Source organism: Chrysoperla carnea, chromosome 1 (assembly GCF_905475395.1).
Source record: "Chrysoperla carnea chromosome 1, inChrCarn1.1, whole genome shotgun sequence".
Classification (NCBI taxonomy): Eukaryota; Metazoa; Arthropoda; class Insecta; order Neuroptera; family Chrysopidae; genus Chrysoperla; species Chrysoperla carnea.
Window position 1 is genome coordinate 7,307,153 of NC_058337.1, and position 22,873 is coordinate 7,330,025.

Genomic DNA, 22,873 nt, shown 5'->3' on the forward strand with positions numbered 1-22,873 from the left:
ATCTATATGTCTACTAGATAAACTATTTGCAAATAGCCTTTGTATATGGGGTGCTCCAAAAATACGCCATTGAAAAAATATAATCTAGTATCCTTGTCGCCTGAAAGTACGGGGTAGTTTGTGTCAAATCTGGTAGTTCTGATTTTTTCGCAGGCTTGTTCATGAAGGTTATAAAGAAGGAGAACGATCGCTATAGAAAATATTGTCCCCGAAATATGGATAAAATAAGTGAGGCGCTGCGATCGCTAAGTTGTATCAATAAAAGCGTGCTGTTGTGCGCTAATTTGAAATGATATATCAATTTATACATTGTGCAACTAACTTCATCTACTTGTACTCATAAACAGCTAACTTCGCAGATACTACTTAACGATGACAGTGCGGCTGGTGGCTGAAAAATGAACTATAAATTCTACAAATTTTCAGGGGCAGGCGCGCTAATGCTATAACACGTAGCGATCGTTCTCCTTCTTTATAACCTTCATGGACTTGTTTATGATGTTGGTCCAAATAATAATCCAAGTTTGTGATCGAAAGCGCCGAACGCAACTTTGTTAAAAATCGAAAAAATTATGTGATTAGTTTTTGATAATAACTTTTCATAAATGTGCTACACTATGTGACTAGAATTGTCTTTGTTGACCCAATAGTATCTGAGATAAAGTTTTAAAGTTGATCACTTTTTGCAAGCTAAAGTCGGATTGATTACACTGGTCAACAAAATTTGATTTTTTTTTGTCACATTGATGCGACAGACATTTCTTATAGTTTTTGAGGGTGCTAAATTCGAATTCGAATTCAGAATTTCTCTAATACATAAGGTTTTCGAAATATTTTTAGCTAAAATAGGGAAATATTCGTTTTTTGGTTATATTTGAAATTCCGTAACGCCACTATGTAATTATTTTTTCATATGAAAAATTGGAAGATTTCCTTTTCCTTCCTTCTTCCTTTAAAATACTTTTTGAATCGTTCTGATATCCTTTTTGCTCTTCGAGAAATCAGATGACATTTATTATAGTTAAAATACCTATACATTGTTTTACTAATAATATAAATATTTATATATAATTAATAATTAATTCTAGACTTATATATTACCTATTCTATTTCTTGGAAAAAGATTTTGGAAAATGGTTTTTGAGGGGGAATTAATGGTATTTTCTGATGACGTAAATGTTTTCGTGAGGAAAAAATATTCACTGGTGAAATATGACCTCGAATTAAGAAGAAAAAGTTTTTTTCATGTTAAGGGACGAATTTCTCGATAACGTGACGTGCTGAAGCAATTTTGCAATCAGATTCATATTCAGCACGTCAAAAACGTTCAGGGTTAAGCTATACTTTACCTGGTTGAGAGGTGTAGAAATCTTCGAGCACATCCTCTATATAATATGAAACAAATTGACTTAAAAATATTTCTTAAAACATACGATACTGATCAATATAATGTAAATAAAATATTTATTTATATCAAAAACACTTTGAGAGCAGAAGAAAGAGAGAAGAATTGAAATATATCATTCATTTTTAAAAATCAAAAATTAAATTATTTACATATTTTACTTAAGTGCTTTAATGCATTAGCAGCATTAGCCTATTAACACATTGTTATTACAAATCTAATAAATACATTCATATTTCTATTAAAAATACAATTACTTGTGTTAATAATATATAAAAGTATACTTACTTGTGTTAATATTAATCAGGACCGTAGAACTAAGGTGTGGCACGTGTACAGGCACACATCACAGGCGCAAAACAGAATTGAGGCGCAAAACAAAAAGCATGTTTTATACGTAAAACAACATGGAATGTATGTACGTCAATAATGATTTATATTAAAGGCGCAAATTTATCTTTTTTGTAAGCCCAAACTCATTTTTTTACAATATTGTAAATGGCTTTATATACCATGCATATATGTAATATGCAAGGTATACTAAGTTTAGCCCCAAGTTTGTAACGCTTAAAAATATTGATGCTACCCACAAAATTTTGGTATAGGTGTTCATAGAATCACCTATTTAGTCCATTTCCGGTTGTCCGTCCGTCCGTCCGTCTGTGGACACGATAACTCAAAAACGAAAAAAGATATCGAGCTAAAATTTTTACAGCGTACTCAGGGCGTAAAAAGTGAGGTCAAGTTCGTAAATGAGCATCGTAGGTCAATTGGGTCTTGGGTCCGTAGGACCCATCTTGTTAACCGTTAGAGATAGAACAAAAGTTTAAATGTAAAAAACTTTCCTTATCAAAAATTAAACAACTTTTGTTTGAAACATTTTTTCGTAAACATCACTGTTTACCCGTGAGGGCGCCAATTAGGCGGAAATTTTATAACATGTACTATACTTGATTATCAGTTATGTATGTGTCACATGTTTGTATGTGTTATGTGATAAAGAAATCAACACTGACTATGCATGGTATTTCAACAATTAACTCAGTCAATTGTTTGCTTTCACTTGTTTAATATAACTTTCATGCCAGTGTATCGGAGATACATTGTACAAACAAAGGCGCACTATTGATCGCATATATTTTTTACCGCTCCAAATTTTACCACATAATAACTTATTCTTGATGTTTGCTATTCGATTTTAACGATTTTAAGATGTCAGCGCCACGATTTAAAAAAATGTACACCGTACTTGTTACAATCGGCTAATTTTTTCATTGATTGGAGAGGCAAAAGATATCTACTTGATTATACATTTTAACTCACAATAATATAATGAAAATAAAAAAAGTGGGATAATTTGACCAAATCCAATTAAATCATATTATACGTTTTTTTAAATTCTTTCCATAGTTCAATATTATTAAATGAAACCTAACTAAGGTCTACTGCTTATCATTGGCTACTACTGGTTATTGAATGATAGTCAGTGAATGAACAAATTTATCAATTTTTTCCATACCCGTATGTCCCAAATTACGCCTCAGATCTAAATTTGGAAAATAATTTTTTCGTTGCACTTGATGAGCTTATTTTGTTAAGCTGGATTTCTGCAGTCAATATCAAAACACCCTGTATATATCTTGAACGTGTAATTTAATTCCTTTATAGGTAAATTTATTTTATTATTTCATATTCAATTATAAAATAAAATCACGTATAAATAAGAAGATAGCCAGCCCTACATAACGTTCAAACTGTGAATAATTTGGTATTTAATACCTGATAGAGAACTGCAATTTCTCTATTCGAAATTTTTAAAAGAATTTTCTTTCGTTTTTCGAAAATGTTTCACAAGACCAATAGTTCAAGTTACATATAAATTTTCAACTACAGTAGAATCTCGATAACTTAAACCTCGGTAACATAAAAACCTCTGTTACTTCAAAAAATACTATGTTCCCTTCCCATCAGAGCCCAAAACCTCTATAACTTAAAATACGCAACCTCTATAACTTAAATAAATAATCTCTGTATAGGCCCTCAGTACCTACATAGAAACATGTACATACCTCTATATTAACTAGGGAAAATAGAAACATGTACATACCTCTATATTAACCTTTACCTAACATAGACACTTGATAACTTAAAACCTCTATAACTTAAAATATTTTGTGTTTCCCTTGGACTTTAACTAATCGAGATTCTACTGTATATATCTTTTATAGTTTTGGAGAATCGACACCAAAATTTTGTCCTAATTTGCGCCCTTACGGGTAAACATGTTTATGAAAAAATATTTCAAATAAAAGTTCTTACTTTTATTTCAAATAACTATTTTTATTAACTTTTTTTTATTATGAAACGATCAAGCATCTGTTAAGTTTAGTTGATGTGATCCAAAATTTCTCAAACCCCGTGATAAGGAATACCATAATTACAAGAATTTTCTTATAGGAAAAAGTTATTCGACTACGTTTAATTAAGTCACACAAGAATTCTTAGAAGATTGTTTATTAACGAAATTTATGTGGTGAGAAAATAATATTAAAATAATACAAATAAAATCTATAAATAAATTAATTGACTAAAATATAAAATAATTATATTAAGGAGGTTAGTTACACAAAAACTGAAACATTTTCCCGGGCGTTTTAGACTACAAGCACATGCTAAAAGTTTTTCAATGAAATGACTCACCAGGAATTATGTTGAAATACTGGAATAAAACTAAGCAAAAAACGACTGTTATATTGATTTAAAGTTCGGGCAGCGAAACTTAGGGGTTTTTATTTTCACATAAAAATAAGTATTTTTTGAAATTTTTTACTTTCCTGGAGTGGTGTAACATGTCTAACCAACAAAATGGAGTCAAAAATGGAAATCTTCAGAAATTCAGAAATTTTATCATTTTTATTTTATATTCGCAAGAGGGGACATCGGTGCATATCCAAATTTGGTAGGTTTGTAGTCAATGTTAAGAACTACTACTAATATTTGGGGGGGGGGTGGTTCGTCCCTTCCCCTCCCAGTTATATATATATGTATACATACAAATGGTAAAACAGTTCATTTGACTGTAACTTCGGTTAAAAAAATTCAGTAGAATTACATAAGATAATAAATATAAAAAAAAATCATGATTACTGCTGGATTTGAACTTCGAACTTCGGAACTAGTAATCACTAAAATAATATAAAAAAAGAGAGCGCCTTAACGACCGTAGCAATTTTACACATTTGAAACACATCATATCATAAGATATATATTTAACAAGTGTCATTTATTTTTCATAACTTTTTCGCTTTTATTCAAGGTTTAGCAACCGAATTAACGTCTGGCAAATTAGTTTTAGGTTTTTGTATACTTAAATAACATAATATTAAAATTACAGACATAATAAAGTTCTTTTAAAATTTAGGATTATTACGTGTACATTTAAGCTGCGCAGTACTAAACGCAACCACTACCGCCAGCCAGATGGCCCAATCTCTAACAGAAAGAGCAACTAGAACAACATATCATAAAATCAGCAATTCTATTATGTTCGCAAAAAAAATTAATACGCTCTCATTACATTACCTAAAGTCAATAAAAAGTAATAATAAAAAGCAATGATTGTGATTAATTTTTGAAACAAATAGCACATTTTTTTAATGATATAAATAATAGAAACTCAGAAAAAAAGACCAAGAATCAGCATAGAAGTGGATTATGGTACGAGTTACGCTATGGGAGAATTACTGCTTCGAAATTGTTTGAAATAATCACAGTTGATTTTACCAATATAAAGTCATCAAAATGGATTGCAGCGATTTTGACAGAATAAAAAAAAATTTAAAATTTAATTAATTTTATGGCAAGAAAGTGTGTTGGACTAAGAGCCAGCGCTTGCCAGACATACGTTAACGTATAAAAGCTGAAATTTTTTTGCGTATTCTCACTGGTGTAGGGACCAATCTTTGAGGGCTACAAACCTTGACTAATGGTTCCTTCGGTAGGTAGCAGGTAATCAGGGGCGCAGTACCCGAGCTCTCTCACGTTAAAGTATAAAAGCTGAAATTCACACAGAGTGTTCAAATGACCATTTAAAGTCAATATTGAAAAAGACAGATCAATCCGAAGGGGCTAACACTCCCCCAGACGTGATAGAAGGTCAAATGCAAAAATACACAATTATCTACATATTCTTCCATGATTATGAACTTATTTCACTGCAAGAGTTATTTTATTATTTAAATGTAAAAGCACAAAATCCTTACAAAAATAAGCGGGGGAAGTACCTCCATTTTAAAGAAAACCGTTTTAGGCTATATCTCCATAACCGTGCGCTTTAGACCAAAAATGGTAATAACTTTTACTGTAGATAATTAAATTACCTACTTTTTTGTAAACTAATTTTTTTTGTATCACTAACCGTTTATGACTTATACAACTATGACGATTTACTTATTGAATATTTGACCGATATGTCTTCTAAAATGGTCATTTGAACACTCTGTGTGAATTTCAGCTTTTATACTTTAACGTATGTCCGGCTGGCGCTGGCTCTTACTCTATGTTAATTTTGCCGAAATATAATTTTTAGTGACTTTTTATAAGGAAAACCAACATTTTGAAGTACTTTTTCGAACATAGTAGATAATACCCTATTGCACAGGCTAGATGTTTTATTATATAAAAGTGTGGAAAAGCCTAGCTCATGGGAAAAAGTTTTAGGTTTGTGTACCTAACCTCCTTCATTTTATTATTATGAATAAGAGACAAGATTAGGATATCATACAATAATAAATACATTATTATTGTCAAATAGAAACATTATAAGTTATAAGTTTAATGATAATGTGCAATATGATGTTAAAAGGTTACTCTTACAATGTTGCTAATGATTTTTATTATGATAATATTATTATAAATAAATGATCTATACATATTATACTTATAAATTAACTCATTGTATTTATTTTATTAATTACCAATTTAAAAAATTATTATTTATTTCAAAATAATTATTTACTACATATTTATTAATTATATCCAGTCCAAAGTCAAATTAATGCCAATCAACACATTCAATTCAATACTATCATATTATTTAATATTTTTTAAATACATATAAGTCATAATAATAGCAATACTTACTTAAGGTAGTACGAGCACCAACGCAATTTTAGATTTAGGGTTGAAATTAATTTGTACCTTATTACCAACTTTGATGAATTTTGTTATAACTTGTTATGAATGTGGACGAAAAATAAAATTGTCTTCAATAAATTTAATTTAAATAGTTTTTTAAATTTCCACCAACTGGTTTTGGAGAAATTTATGAGAATAAATTATCCATCTACCGTTTTACCATAAGAGAAATGTTAAATATACCTACTTTTCATTTCTAAGTCTTTTCTTTATTTAAAAACAAGAAAGGTTTCGTGGGACACCCGTTGGAACTATGGTAACATCATTTTGTGCTTTTTTATTTTGTCTATTTTTTAAAATATTCAGTGTGACTTGTTGTCGATTTGCTATAAAAAAAACACAATTCCAGAAAAATGAAAAATATACGACAAGATAAAAATTATGTGAAAATACAAAAATAATTACAACTGTATGAGTAATTAGTTATAAATATTAGTTTTGTGGTACGTGGTAAGCCAAATCGGTTAAATAGTTTTAGTTTCCTAGGTAGCACATCGTCAGATTTTGGGGTCGTTTTAAATTGTTGCACATTTTTTGGTATTACCTCCCAATCAGCAAAAAAAATAATAACGTGCGGTAAGGAACATAGTTCCAATAATCAGGCGAATCCCCCTGAAATTTTTAGAAATGATTTAGACTTAGTCTAGCTTCATATAAAAAAAATCATGCCTTTTATTTAAAATTGCCGCGGTGTTGGTACCTCCTTAATCATTGATAGGCACTGTTTGCAATAAGAAACTATTTATCATTACTAAAGTTATGGTTACATTCCAAGTTTTCCTAATCGTCATATCCAGCTTTTTTTTGCTAGCTGTCATTTATGGGCTTAATTTCGGGACCAGGACTCCAAATTCTTGAAATCTATTATAGCAAGGTTAATTTTGATCACAAATTTGAAAAGTATGACCCAAATTTAGTAGGATTCCATATTTGGTTTATCAAAACTGGGTAAAATTTGGGAAAGATAGAGCAAAATTAAATTTTTTGGATTTTGATGACGTCATGAAGTTAAAAAATTCAATTTTTTTGATAACAGAGGCATATTTGATCCGATTTTATTGGAATTTTTTTTGAAACACACTAATTTTGGGTCGAACTTTTCAGCTTAGATCTCAGTTTTTTGCTAACTATCACTTATGTGCTTAATTCCGGGACGAGGACTCCAAATTCTTGAAATCTATTATAGCTAGGTTTATTTTGACCACAAATTTGAAAAGTATGACCCAAATTTAGTAGGATTCTATATTTAATTTATCAAAATTGGGTAAAATTTGGGAAAGATAGAGCAAAACTAAATTTTTTGGATTTTGATGACGTCATGAAGTTAAAAAATTTAATTTTTTTGATAACACAGGCATATTTGATGCGATCTTATTGAAATTTTTTTTGAAACCCACTAATTTTGGGTCGAACTTTTCAGATTTGATGTCAGTTTTTTGCTTGCTATCATTTATGGGCTTAATTTCGGGACCAGGACTCCAAACTCTTGAAATCTATTATAGCTAGGTTAATTTTGACCACAAATTTGAAAAGTATGACCCAAATTTAGTAGGATTCCATATTTGGTTTATCAAAATTGGGTAAAATTAGAGAAAGATAGAGCAAAATTAAATTTTTTGGATTTTGATGACGTCATGAAGTTAAAAAATTCAATTTTTTTGATAACAGAGGCAAAGTAGATCGGATCTTATTGGAATTTTTTTTGAAACCCACTATTTTTGGGTCATTCTTTTTAGCTGTGATGTCAGTTTTTCGCTAGCTATCACTTATTCTGGTTTGTTTCTGTTTTTCGTTTGGTTATGCTCCTATTCATGAACTATTGAGTAGATTACGTAAAACCTTAATTTTTGTCGAAGAGTTTTTTTTTTGCAATATTTAAGCTAGATGCATTCATTTTGGTTTTGAAAGAATTGAGAGTTAATTATGATTAATCAAAGGACTGATGTTATTAACATAATAGTTTATAAATACAAAAGAAAAGGCAGTTTTTGTTTAAATTGGTAGAAAAATGTTTGTCTTTGTTACACAAGTCTTTAAGGTTAGTCTGTAATATGTATTAGTAATTTTATTAATTTAATTTTACTAGTTATTTTTGATTTAATTAAACTGTTGTACGTTCATGTGAGAACTGATAGGGACTCAAAAATTATAAAAGAAGCTCAGTACTACTCTACTCTTTACTTTTTAATATGACAACAGAGAGTTCCAACTCGACAACTGGCGATAATAATTCGTACCAATTAAAATCAGAAGACTCTAATTCAATAGTTTCTATTTCGACTACTAGATGGCAATACTTATACTTACCATTTTTTAAGGTCAATCAAAATATTCAAATTCCAATCAGATAAATCCCGCCAACTGGCGATAAAAAGTTGTACTATTCAACAGGAAGTGGACCGCTTTTTCAGTAGTTCCAATTTAGACCACCTGATTACTACCATTTATTATTGTTTGTTGTTGATTTGTAAATTAGTAAGTGCAATTTCTGGTAACTGAAAATTTACCCTTTGATTTAATTGATTTTATATATTAGTCTAGAAAAATGTCTAGAAACTTGTCTAGAAAAATAAAAAAGGGTCGAGAAGTCCGAAACCCTAATGTTGGATCTTTATTTGTGATTGTTTATTTTCTTTATATTGTTACTAAAATTAGTACCTATTGGTATTAATACTTTTGGATTTCATTAATTTGCTTATCAAGTGTGAATAGTTTAAAAAAATAAATAATATATCTTGAATCTTCTCTTGAAGGTTAAAGAATATACAATACATTGTATGTACGAAAAAGATTTAATCGTAATAAAAATATTATAATCCTAAAGTCATCATTATATATTTAAAAAAAAAAAAGATTAGTTTAAATTAGGTTCATATGGTATCAAACTAATTAATTACTTATCAATATAATTAGACAAGACAATTTATTTATATACAAAGTGTTAAATAAATGATTCACTTTAATTTGAACACAATGGCTGTGTTTAGCTGAAGTGTGCTGAAGTGTGCACTCAGTATTGCTCAATTAATATCTGTACTCAGTGGTGGATTTACACTAGGGGCGGTCAGGGCTAGTGCCCAGGGCGGCAAATTTTCTAGGGCGGCAAAATTTGGAATGTGAGAAAATATTTTCTATACAATATATAATTAACTAATTCTTTTAAATAAACATTTTATTTTTCAAGAAATATAATTTACGCATTATGTATCAAATCAAAATTTTGTATATTATAATATAGGAAATTTAACTATTAAAATAGTTTAATTAATTTATTTCCATAAAGGTTTGCAAAAATAAAATTTGATATTTTTATTTTCTGGAATTGATAAATTAATATAGTTTTTTTGAAGAATTAAAAATATTTTCAAATTATGTATGTCTTTTTGATAACAGAAACTTTAATTGATCAATGAATTTTCCTAAAATTGGAGAGTTATCAAATAATACTAATTAATTTTAATTTAAAAGAACAGTAATAATAATATGTAATACATAATAAATTTTCTGCAATTAATTAGTTATTCTAATTTAAAAAAAATAAGATATCAAAACTATTAAAATAAAATTTCAGTCATAGGGCGGTATTTTCTAAAGTGCCCCAGGGCGGCAGAAATTTAAATCCGGCCCTGTACTGTACTCCACGTACCTTAAAGGAAAAATCGTTGTACTGAATACCGTCCGCAATGGAAGTATCGCTGTGAAACAATATCAAAACTACTATGTTTTCCGGCAAACATATTATTTTTAGAATTAACTTAATATTCGAAAACATTAATAAAAAAAAACGGAAAATGGGTATAATGATGCAAATATAAAAATGATTGTATACTACGGTTGGATGTCATTCAAGAAGCCATGACACTTTGCACTGTTTTAGAAGTAAATTTGAATTGGTTTCTCAAAATGCAAAATACATAAGGTAAATAGTTTTTTTTTTTTTTTTTTTTTTTCAAGTAATACATATTTGGTGTAAAACAGTTATTAATGTAACGTATAAACCAATTTTTAGTCATCAATTTAGTAAATTTTCTGAAATCATTATCTGAATTGTTTCACATTAAAAATATGAATTCTTTTTGAATTAATTGTAATAAGAGTCCAAAATTTTAAGTTTTAATAAATAATTTAAATTTAAGGTGCACTTTATAGTCGTAGCTTTTGTATGTTTTTTACACAATATTTAGTGTAATGCAATTTATAAAAGTTTATATAATAATACATGTAATAAAATAATGATGTTCAACAAAGGTGATAGGTGAAGTATTTATGTATAATTAGTAATCGACTACTGACAAAAATAACATAAACATTTGTGATTATCATTAATTAATAATAAATAAGATAACACTATTACTTAGTGTATAAAAACGCTTACTTATATACGTGTTAGACATAGCTGTTCTTATAGTCGCATCAAGAAATACATAAAATCGCCATTTTTAGAAAGTCTCCAAGAGCAGCTCCGATTTTAATGAATTAAAAAAAAAGTTAATTATAATATTTTTTCCCAGTACAAAAAAAAAAAATGCAAGGTATACAAAGTTTAGTCCCAAGTTTGTATCGCTTAAAAATATTGATGCTACCAACAAAATTTTGATATAGGTGTTCATAAAATTACCTAATTAGTCCATTTCCGGTTGCCCGTCCGCCCGTCTATCTGTGAGCCCGATAATTCAAAAACGAAAAAATATATCAAGCTGAAATTCTTACAGCGTACTCAGGACGTAAAAAGAGAGGTCGAGTTCGTAAATGAGCAAACATAGGCCAATTGGGTCTTGGATCCGTAGGACCCAAGTGTAAACCGTTCGAGATAGAACAAAAGTTTAAATAAATAAACAACGTTTGTTTGAAACTTTTTTTCGTAAACATCACTGTTTACCCGTGAGGGCGTAAATTGTATAGTATGTATTATATGGGAATATTAGTTATGTGTGACATGTATGTATGTGTAATGTGATAAAGTAATCAACACTGTCTATGCATGGCATTTCAACAATGAACTCAGCCAATTGTTTGTTTTCACTTGTTTAATTTAATCTTACTTCCTATATTCATCACAGAAAATTTCAGGTAGTATTATAATATTTAATGGCATTATAGTAACGACTTTTAAGATTCTTTTTATACATTATTTAAATTCGGAAATCTTTCAGAGGGGGGAAATAATCTGAGGGAAAAATCAGTTTCTCGACTGATAGAACTTGAGGACTTCCAAGTAAAAACATTCATTGATACGACTATTAATGTTACATTACATTATATTGTATAAATAAATAATTTTTTTAAATAAATAAATAAATAATTTTTAATGTAACCTTTGCCATTTTAAAATAATATTTCACTGCTATTAAGATTATAATTAATATCAATAATTGCATTTTTACAATAATAATCAATAAAATTAATAATGTTGTCTTTATAATATGATAGATGTCATGCATAAGCAGTTTGTTGAAAATAAAGTAAATTTTTCTTATCGTAAATGAATTTAAAAAAACAATTCAATATTCGAGATCGATAGCTAAAACTAATAATACACCAACAAAAGAAACTTTATGTACCTTATGTACACTCTGTGTCACAAAAATTGCACGTGTTATTACTATTCTAAGTGTTATAACCATATTATATTATAAGCGAATTATAATAATATACAAATACTAATATAATAACAAGTGAAAACAAACAATTGACTGAGTTAATTGTTGAAATACCATGCATAGTCAGTGTTGATTTCTTTATCACATTACACATACAAACATTTGACACATACATAACTGATAATCAAGTATAGTACATATTATAAAATTTCCGCCTAATTGGCGCCCTCACGGGTAAACAGTGATGTTTACGAAAAAATGTTTCAAACAAAAGTTGTTTAATTTTTGATAAGGAACATTTTTCACATTTAAACTTTTGTTCTATCTCTAACGGTTTACAAGATGGGTCCTACGGACCCAATCAAGACCCAACTGACCTATGATGCTCACGAATCTTGACCTCACTTTTTACGTCCTGAGTACGCTGTAAAAATTTCAGCTCGATATCTTTTTTCGTTTTTGAGTTATCGTGTCCACAGACGGACGGACGGACAACCGGAAATGGACTAATTAGGTGATTTTATGAACACCTATGACAAAATATTTTTCCTAGCATCATTATTTTTAAGCGTTTCAAACTTGGGACTAAACTTAATATACTATGTATATTTCATATATACATGGTATAAAAAGTTTTCTAAATGTTGTCAACTTTGTTAGACCCTGTATGTAAATTTTAACGATGGTCATTTTAGACAATAGTTAGGTAGAATCGATGAACATTTGAAGAAATTTTTTCAAAATTCCATCATCAGTACAAAAGCAATAGCTCCATTTCCTTCGGAAAATCGACATCTAAAATGAGTATTTTCTTGATTCTAGACACGTAATATTCGAAAATGATTGTCACATTACGATAGAGGAAGGCAATTCAACTACATTCATTTGAATAATATTACATTTTAACAACACATTTCAACAAATCGTTAAATGGTTAAACTTTTTATGGTTTATATCGTTTATTGTTGCAAGATTTCTTTTTTAACCGACTTCAAACCAAAAAAAAGGAGGTTCTCAATTCGACTGTATTTTTATTTTTATTTTTTTTTTTATTTTTATGTTTGTTACCTCAGAACTTTTGACTGGGTGAACCGATTTTGTTGATGATTCTTTATCTATTTGAAAGCTGGTGCATCTCGTGTGGTCTCATTTAATTTTGGTCAAGATCTGACAACGGCATCCATGAGAAAACCATAAAAGACTTAAAAATGCATTCATTATGCACGACAAAAGGACGAATAACTCAATATCACGTCAACCGATTTCGATGATTCTTTATCTATTTGAAAACTGGTGCTTCCCGTGTGGTCCCATTTCATTTTGGTCTAGTTCTGACAACGCCATCCAAGAGAAAACCATAAAAGTCTTAAATTTGCATTCATTATGCACGACAAGAGGACGAATAACTCAATATCACGTCAACCGATTTCGATGATTCTTTATCTATTTGAAAGCTGGTGCTTCCCGTGTGGTCCCATTTCATTTTGGTCTAGTTCTGACAACGCCACCCAAGAGAAAACAATAAAAGTCTTTAATTTGCATTCATTATGTACGACAAGAGGACGAATAACTCAATATCACGTCAACCGACTTTGATGATTCTTTTTTAGTGATAAATAAGTTAGTGTACTTCAGATTCACTAAAAATCACGAAATAAAAAAAAACTTTTAACAAAAAGAAAACCGACTTCAAAAGAAAATCTTTTCCAAACAAATTAATATGCACTAAAAAGTAAAAAAATATCGATAATATAATGCAGTTAAAATTATTGTTTTTTTTTGGAGTCGGTGTCAGCCAAGGAAACAGCTCTGACAGAACAGTTTGTTACATTAGATTGGCTGACACCGACTCCAAAAAAAACAATAATTTTAACTGCATTATATTATCGTTATTTTTTTACTGTTTAGTGCATATTAATTTGTTTGGAAAAGATTTTCTTTTGAAGTCGGTTTTCTTTTTGTTAAAAGTTTTTTTTTTTTATATTTATGTTACTTTACTACATGTACCTGGTATCTAATAACTTGATGAGTAAACTAATTATTTTTTATGTGCCTTACTTTATATTATCTTTCACTTCCACCCATTAAGCTATTAAAATTATTTGAAAACTTTTTATTTGTTTTCGTTTTTTTGTATTCATTGTTAGTTAAATAAATTAAAAACCAGTACTATGAGATAATTTCGTTTAACCTTTTCAACTTTTTAAATAATACAGATATTGTTTAATATAACTAACTGTTAACTGATCGTTTCGCTGAAAAATATAGGGTGTTGAATAGTAGTTAAACTCTGTATTCGTTGTGTGCGTGGTCATGTTAGGGACAATAAAATCGATGCCAGCGCTTCCAGTGAAAAATTTTGGCGTTAAAGGGGGCTGTTATGACTAATTTGCAGTTCTTTACATGTTAATGTTATAGAAATGTCAAATTAAAATTATTGTAAAACACGAATTAATTAAACTTAATGCATTAAAAATTGTGAAAATAAGAAATCAAATTGCACAAATATTATTTTTCAAATGTAAATTATCATAATTATTTATTTAAATTTATGAGACAATAATATTAAATTTTCAAAGTAAGTCTTAAAAGCAATCCATACAATTATATATGCATCCATACAATTCTATAATTAAAGTAGTGTATCGTTACCATGGAAACGAAACTCACGCACGGAGCGAATATTAGACCTATCGCAACACTTTGATGACTTGATGTGTGAAAGGTGAGGGTTGTGCAACAAAAATATATGATTACTGTTCTGATTGTCACACCACTGTTCCCTAGTGAATTATCAAAGTTACCATCCAATACATGAGTTATGACCTGTACAAATTTGCATCTCCCTTTTAACATACTCAAGTTTTATGTTTGGTTTTAAAAGTAAAGGTTTAATCTATTTTTAAACCGTTCATCAAGATTAGTTTAGATTAAGCTTAGCGTGAAAATATGACAAACAGACAGACAGACAAAGTTACCTTTGCATTTATGTAATATTAGTTAGGATAGAGCGAGCAATAATCAAAATATCTAATATTTTAATGGTTATATAATTGCTTTGTAATGAACGGTTATACTAAAATTTAAAATATTTCTAAAATTTCTTAATCATTTCAACAACAACGAACATAAATGAATAAAAAGTAATTTATTATTAAAGTAAATATTTAAGTTATAAAGATCACCAAAACTAATCGTTAGTAACAGATTAACTAAATTGAGTATTTAATGATAAATATCTTAATATCTTAATTTAAGTTAAGACAGTTATTACAAAAATAGTTACAAAAAAAATTACATTTATCTTGATTATGTTTTGATGATTTTAACAGTCATAATAACATAACAATGTATTTGTTTGAGTAAATATTTTTTATTTTATTTTTTTAAATTAATCGTTTATAAATACCCGGTGACCTAAAATAATACTACATGTACACGGCAAGAAATTTTGGGTGGATATCACTATGTCAGTATCGATGTGAACGCCATACTGTATACTGTATTAATTCCATTTGGATAAAAAACATCGTCTAGAGTAATTTTTATCCAAAAAAACACAAAAATTGGGTTTATTTTACCATTGGATAAGTCGTTTCTGATATATGGATTAAAATAATATAAAAGAAGGTGATATTCCGGAAACTGGCCGTTTAAATGAACCAAATTTTTGTGTATTTTTAAAATAAGCCAAAGGCCTTGTTTTAGTAGGAAACGAAACAAACTTAAGGTAGTTTGGCCATTATAGTCAAGCTCATAAAAACATGCTCATATACACATATAGTATACTTAATAAGCCGGAAATACAGTCGAATTGAGAAACCTCCTTTTTTGAAGTCGGTTAAAAAATGCATAATGCATAAGTTAGACCATTGTTTAGTCAAAAATCTTTCTGAAATTTTCATTTTCATTGTAAACTAAAAAAGAAATGCGTAAACAATTGGCGTTAAATTTTTTGGCTTCGTGAAACCCTCCTGTATATACTTAAGATACAGTCAAAAAAGATTTAAAAAATTAAAAATTTTAATAATTTATATACCTCTCTGTAAACTTTAAAAAATTATTATAAACAAAGTATTAAAATTTTGTAAACTCCCTTGCCGTGATCTTTTATAAGTAGGTATATTAGTAGAGTAAAATTACGCCTTGTGTATGGATTAAAAGTTCGAGCAGCGAAACTTTGGAGTTTTTCTTTTCACATCAAAATAAGTATTTTTTGAAATTTTTTACTTTCCCGGAGTGATGCAACATGTCTAACCAACATAATGGCGTCGAAAATGGAATTTTTTTCAGAAATTTTATCATTTTTATTTTATATTCGCAAGAGGAGACATCGGTGCATATCCAAATTTGGCAGGTTTGTAGTCAATGTTAAGAACTACTGCTCATATTTTTTTGGGGAGGTTTCGTCCCTTCCCCTCCCAGTTATATATATATGTATACATACATATGGTAAAACAGTTCATTTGACTGTAACTTGAAAAATATTGGTATTGATTTAAATGAAACTAATATCAATAGTAGGTTTTATTACTTACAACTTTCGGTTAAAGTTTTAACGAAATCCGTTAAATAGTTCGGCCAAAATTTCCAATTTAGTGAATTGTTTAAAATGGCTGCCACGCTGATCTCGAATTTTTGGACCAAATAAGTACACCCCCTTAAAATATTACCATTTTTTTGATAATTAATACCTTTAAAAAATTATTTAGTGTAAGTTACTCGTTTTTGACCATATTAAAATCAATTTCTTATTTTTAGCGTTAAATTAAAATTATAAATAATGATTATAGACTTCCGGGGGTCGAAGTTTTTCATTGGAAATTTCCTCCTTTCTATATTTCACTTATTAAAACTTGTGGGATAGACTATAAATAAATTAAATAAAAATGAACAACTACATTAATAAATAATTTATAGAAACTAGATAAACATATATCAATATTGTTGATATGTTGTGTTGGTAATATTTAAATAAAAAGTATACATTTGAAAATACAATAAAAGAATGGTTCCTAATATCAAAAAAATTAACCAGAAATCAATCTTACTCCACCTTCCTATTTAAAAAAAAAAATATCGTTGAATGTTTTGTAAATATACAAACTAGAATTGGCAACAGAGTGAGAATCATCTCTCAAATATGTTCAAATTGAAATTTGAGGCCTAATTTGAAACTTTTTTGTTTGTCTTTATAAGCTTACTAGCAGATACCCGCTCGCTTTTCTGGAGCAATTTCAAATTTAAACAAAATTACTATGTTATAGCCCTCTCTTTGCTTGACCTCACTTATTTTATGGATTTTAATTTTTGGTGTGGAATCCTAATTTATTTGAAAATAAAATTTAGCCCATGATACTCGCTGATAATGTAACTCTGTACAGGTGAATAAATTTTTAAAATCGGTTAAGTTCCCAAAAAACTTCTTACCCCTGTTTAACATCGTTAGGCGATGAATTTTAATAAAATACGGAAAACGTTTTCCATCAATTTTGCAGTTAAGGATCAAAATTTGAAGTAGATTGGAAAAAGGAATCACGTTGTCTCATACAAAAGTTGCCCACGTTTTTTGCCCGCGTGTGGGTCGAATTTCTGAAAATCTTATTGGATGCCTAAGTCAAAAATAGAAAACGCCCTCCAAGTTTCAGATCTCTTCGAAGAGCAGTTTAGGCTGTGCGTTGATCCGCCAGTCCGTCAGTTAGTTAGTTAGTTAGTCAGTCAATAAGTCATTCAGGACAAAGCACTTTATTTGTATATCACACAGAATTAAAGTTATCACTAGAAAGATCTTGAGGAAAACCTTTTGATGGGTTGGTTTTTTATACCAAATTTGGCATACAGTTGCCATTTCGATACACTTGAATGGCAAAACGAAATTGGGTGGCAATTTTAATACTTAAAATATGAATAGGAACACAGTGTTAATGAGAGGAAAGAAAAAATTCGTAGATTATTTTATAAAACCATTAGTATTAATAGTTCTATATATCAAATATTCTTTCTAAAACAATTGGATTTTATAAGAAAATCTATTACACTGATTTTCCTTTAGAAATCTTAAAAAAAATTCAAATTTGTATCTGAGGTGGTTTTGCCCTCGACTTTTTCTGCCGGTTTGAACATTAATTATATAGCTTCATTACCATTGTTTCAAATATTTCATACAACGATAAAATATAGTTTCAGGTTTTCGATTTATAAAGAAGCATTCATATCATACCGCTTGTGAGAAGAATAAATATTTTGTATATATTGTATATCAAAAAAACCTTAGTTTCAATATAACATACTTTGATCTATATTCGTCAATAAAATTAATAACATACATCAACATCCCCTTTTTATCCCTTTAGGAGATGAATTTCCAAAAATCTTTAAAGGCTTCAGCCTTCTTGACTCTTCAATTTTCAGGTTTCAGCTGTGCGTTGATCGATCAGTCAGCTTCCATTCGTATATAAATAGATTCAGTAGAACTAGTTAATTTTGCATAATCAATATATTTTACAGTTAACTTATAATTTACTATCTAAATTACAACTTTTTTCTACTTTTCTCAGTCGCAAATTGATGAACGACATCATCAAAGTCAAGTTTTTCAAGCTTGTCTTTTTCGATAAACAGTAAGCCTAAATCACTAACTTTTTCTTGACACATCGATGAGCGTAAATAATTTTTGACGCGTTTTAATGCGCTGAACGATCTCTCCCCTGTACTATTAGCTATCGGTATTGTAAGGAATAGCCTGATGAGGCATTCAACCTTTGGAAACACTGAAAACAGTTCATCCTTGAAAATGATTTGGTATAATATATATATATTGTTGACATGGATTTTTTCTTTTTTTCATGTGTTATTTTTTTTTCTTTTTTTTCAAATTTTCGAGTGTGTTTTCAAAATTTCCCATTTTTTGGGGCCCCTGTCCAAGCGGGGCCCCAAGCAATTGCTCTCTTTGCTTCCCGGTAAATCCAACACTGAAGTTAAGAGTTCTGCAGTCAATTATACAGCACTTTGTATACGGAATGCTAAAAAAACAATATCATTAACAAATCGTGGTGTGAAGTACATTGTTTTTGGCTGAATAAATAAGTTACAAAGCTAACAACATTAGCCAGTTAAACAACTAAACACATCACATCATGACCGTATTTACCTATAGGTAATAGGTAACTATTTATGTATAAAAAAAAAATTAAACTAACAACAAAACAATAAATAAGACATGACTTTTAAAATTAATAGTATTAAATAAGATAAAAAAGGATAACAAATATATCTATTCATCTATATCGATCTATTCTCTTATGTTTAAGTTAACAAGCGCATATAACAACTTTTTATAAATATTAAAATTGGTTTAACAAATAATTTATTTAACAAACACCTACAACATACGATCATGGGTACCAAATAAAAATTTTAAGTTAACTTATTCCATCAAAAACATAAATGTAAAACATAACAAGTGCAAACAAACAATTGATTGAGTTAACTGCTGAAATACCAGGTATAGACAGTGTCCATTACTCTGTCACATTACATATACATACATGCCATACCAACACTACTGATATTTCCATATAATACATACTACAAAATTTGCGCCCTCATCAGTAAACAGTTTTTACGTCCTTAGCACCATTAAAATATTTCAGCTCGATATCTTTTTCGTTTTCGAGGTATCGTGTACACAGACGGGAAGATAGACAACCGAAAATGGCCTATTTAGGTTATTTTATACACCTATATCAAAATTTCGCTCGTAGCATCAATCTTTTTAAGCGTTACAAACTTGGGACTGAACTTAGTATACCTTGATATATATTACATAATGGTATAGTGACATTTTAGAAAGAAATTAAAATGGCTTGTTTATTTAATTTATGTTTGTGATGTGTAACCAGTACTTTTTTTTAATAGTATAGTCTATCTATTTTGAACACAATGTTAAATTTTCGTAGCCGAGATACACAGTTCATTTTTTCAGTTATCTGCGCATACGTTCTACTGACTTCATCCGATGAACGTAAAAAAAAGATTTTGTGCGTAGTTTGGACACAATTTTAAAATTTCTAGCCCAGTTTCTTGACCTTGGCACAGAAAATGTAGAATGACCAGCCTATAATAGTACAATTAATAAGCAGTTGCATTGGAAAGTTTGGGAAACAGCACCGATTTTAATGAAACTGTTTGTATCGTGTTTGTAGGACCCCAACAAATATTCAGTCAACTTAACCCAGGTATAAGGGGCACAGAGCCCCAGTGGGGGCTGCGGAGCTCCAGTGTGGGCTGTGGAGCTCCAGTGTGGGCTGGGAAACTCCAGTGTGGGCAATATGTAGCCCAAAACTACAGCCACATATTGGAGAAAATGCAAATCTCCATATTAAACACTTTTTCATTTTTCATAAAAAATAATATAAAACTGTATATAACCTCTTTGTACAAAACAAATATAATAGCAGACACAAAATCTCACATGATTATGACATATGACTATGACAAGGACACAGGGGAACTCATTGTCGGTCTGCTTTCTCATTCATCATATCGCATTCACTTACAGGCTAGCAGATCCCTCGCGTTCTCTATGTATATAAACTCTTTGGATTCAAAACCATAATAAAAACAAGTCATAAAAGATGTTTATATTACCTTGCAAAAATTTGAGATTAAACATTAAATTTTTAATTAAATCAACGATTAAAAAACGGTTTCGATAGATGACATTTTTTGGACTTTAACTTACTTTTAAGACAAAAATAAAATCGGTAAAAAATATCTGGTTATAATATTTCTGATAATTTATTAGTGTTTCTAGATTATTTGGTACACATAATATTGAACAGAAAGTGTTTTTGTTTTAAAATGATTGTTTTTCACCACATTAAATTATATTCTGATACCAGAATTATGTAGTCCACAACACCAAAAATATATAAAAACAAGGTCAGGGGTATGCTATGGTATGGTATGGTATGGTATAGTATGAACAAATTCTTATTGATTATCAAATAACATGGAAAGCAAAACTTTAAGGAGTTTCGATATAAAATTGAAATATATTCACAATACTATATTTTGATTTGCCCTTATTGCATGGTTTTAAAGACAATAACGTGTATCTTTTCGCCAATGATGCAACCGTTATATTTAGTGATAGCAATATGAAGAGGATAGAGGAATGTATCAACACATCACTTAAGCAAATTCAATGCTGGACTAGTGATAATGGTCACTTAATTTAACAAAGACGCAAGCAATTAAAATAAACAATATCGGTGAGAGATATGCTTCTTTAAATTTAAATGAATTTGGAAGAATTGAATTGGATGACACAGTCAAATTGCTGGGAATTTTTCTAGATAAGAATCTTGATTTTAAATGCCATGTAAATCATGTTATATCTAAGATTACTTCTAATATCTATTTACTTTGGTCGCTAGGAATTTTTTTACCAAAGCAATATTTAATAAATATATACCATGGTTCCATTGAGCCATTTTTAAGATATGGCATCATAGTGTGGGGTAACTCCACAAATTGTCAAATGCTTTTCAAAATGCAAAAAAAGGCCATACGTGCAATTGCAAGAGTAAACAGTTGTGTTTCTTGCATATTTAATATTTAAATATGCAAGAAACACAACTGTATTTAAAAAATTTAACATTTTAACTTTACACAGTCTATATGTATATGAAAGCCATAAATTTGTGAAAAATAATATTTATATACTCCATGAGCAGCAACAGAATCACAATTACGAAACAAGACACAAACATAAGTTCAAAGAAATCAAAACATCAAAAACCAAAATTAAAAATGGCTCAATAAATATGGTCATAAAACTTTATAATAAAGTTCCAAATAATATTAAAAATCTAAGTGGCTTAATATTTTTAAAAGAACTAAAATCGTATTTAGTTGATAAATGTTTGTATTCTGTCGATGAATTTTTTTAAAATGTGATCCAAAATAATGTTTTTTTCTTATTTGACTCAATTTATATAGTTTTTTGTTGTAAACTATCTTATGAATAAAGACATATTATTATTATTATTATTATAAATTCATAAAATTTTGTGTGTAAACTTTTCTTAAATCAAGTTTTGTTTCCCAAATTTGTTAAAAACTTGTCTTCTCGTAAAGACATTTTTCAAATGGTCAACAGATAGGATTGCAGGAATTTTGTGATAGGTGGAAACTGGAAAAAAAAAAAAAAATGATCGTTCATGAGGATAGCTTTAATTATTGTAAAAATGAAATTTACTAAAAATTTTGTAATTAATTTAGCCATTTTCGAAAAATAGTTATATTAAATTCAAAAAAATTGCTTATAATCTTAGAAATGCTCAGCTTTGTGCAATTTCCGCAGTCGACGACAGCAGAACAGGCGACGACAGTTCTTATTCGAGTGAGGATGTCATCGAAGTACAATAAATGATAGAAGACATGTATAAATTTTTTCAGATAGGGGTAAAGGAAAAATAAATGAAAGCACAAGTTATGAAAAGTTTCGAATCGATTTACTTGTTTTAAATTATTCTATTGTCCAACTTTCTGGAGATTCATTAATGAAACTCCTTAAATAAACATAAGGTACAACATTTAACAATTTTGTATATTATGTTTTGGGTACGCTGCACTGTTGGAGGTAAAATGTCTTCTATATATCTAA

General features: G+C 29.0%; 1 long non-coding RNA gene across 1 annotated transcript in view; it reads left to right on the plus strand.

Annotated features, from left to right (window-relative positions):
- Window positions 1–1,145: 1,145 nt before the first annotated feature.
- LOC123304968 overlaps window positions 1,146–22,873 on the plus strand; it is a 280,223-nt gene continuing 258,495 nt past the window's right edge. The window contains exon 1 of the long non-coding RNA XR_006536826.1: window positions 1,146–1,236. This is a non-coding gene — a long non-coding RNA (uncharacterized LOC123304968). The remainder of the gene's footprint in view (window positions 1,237–22,873) is intronic.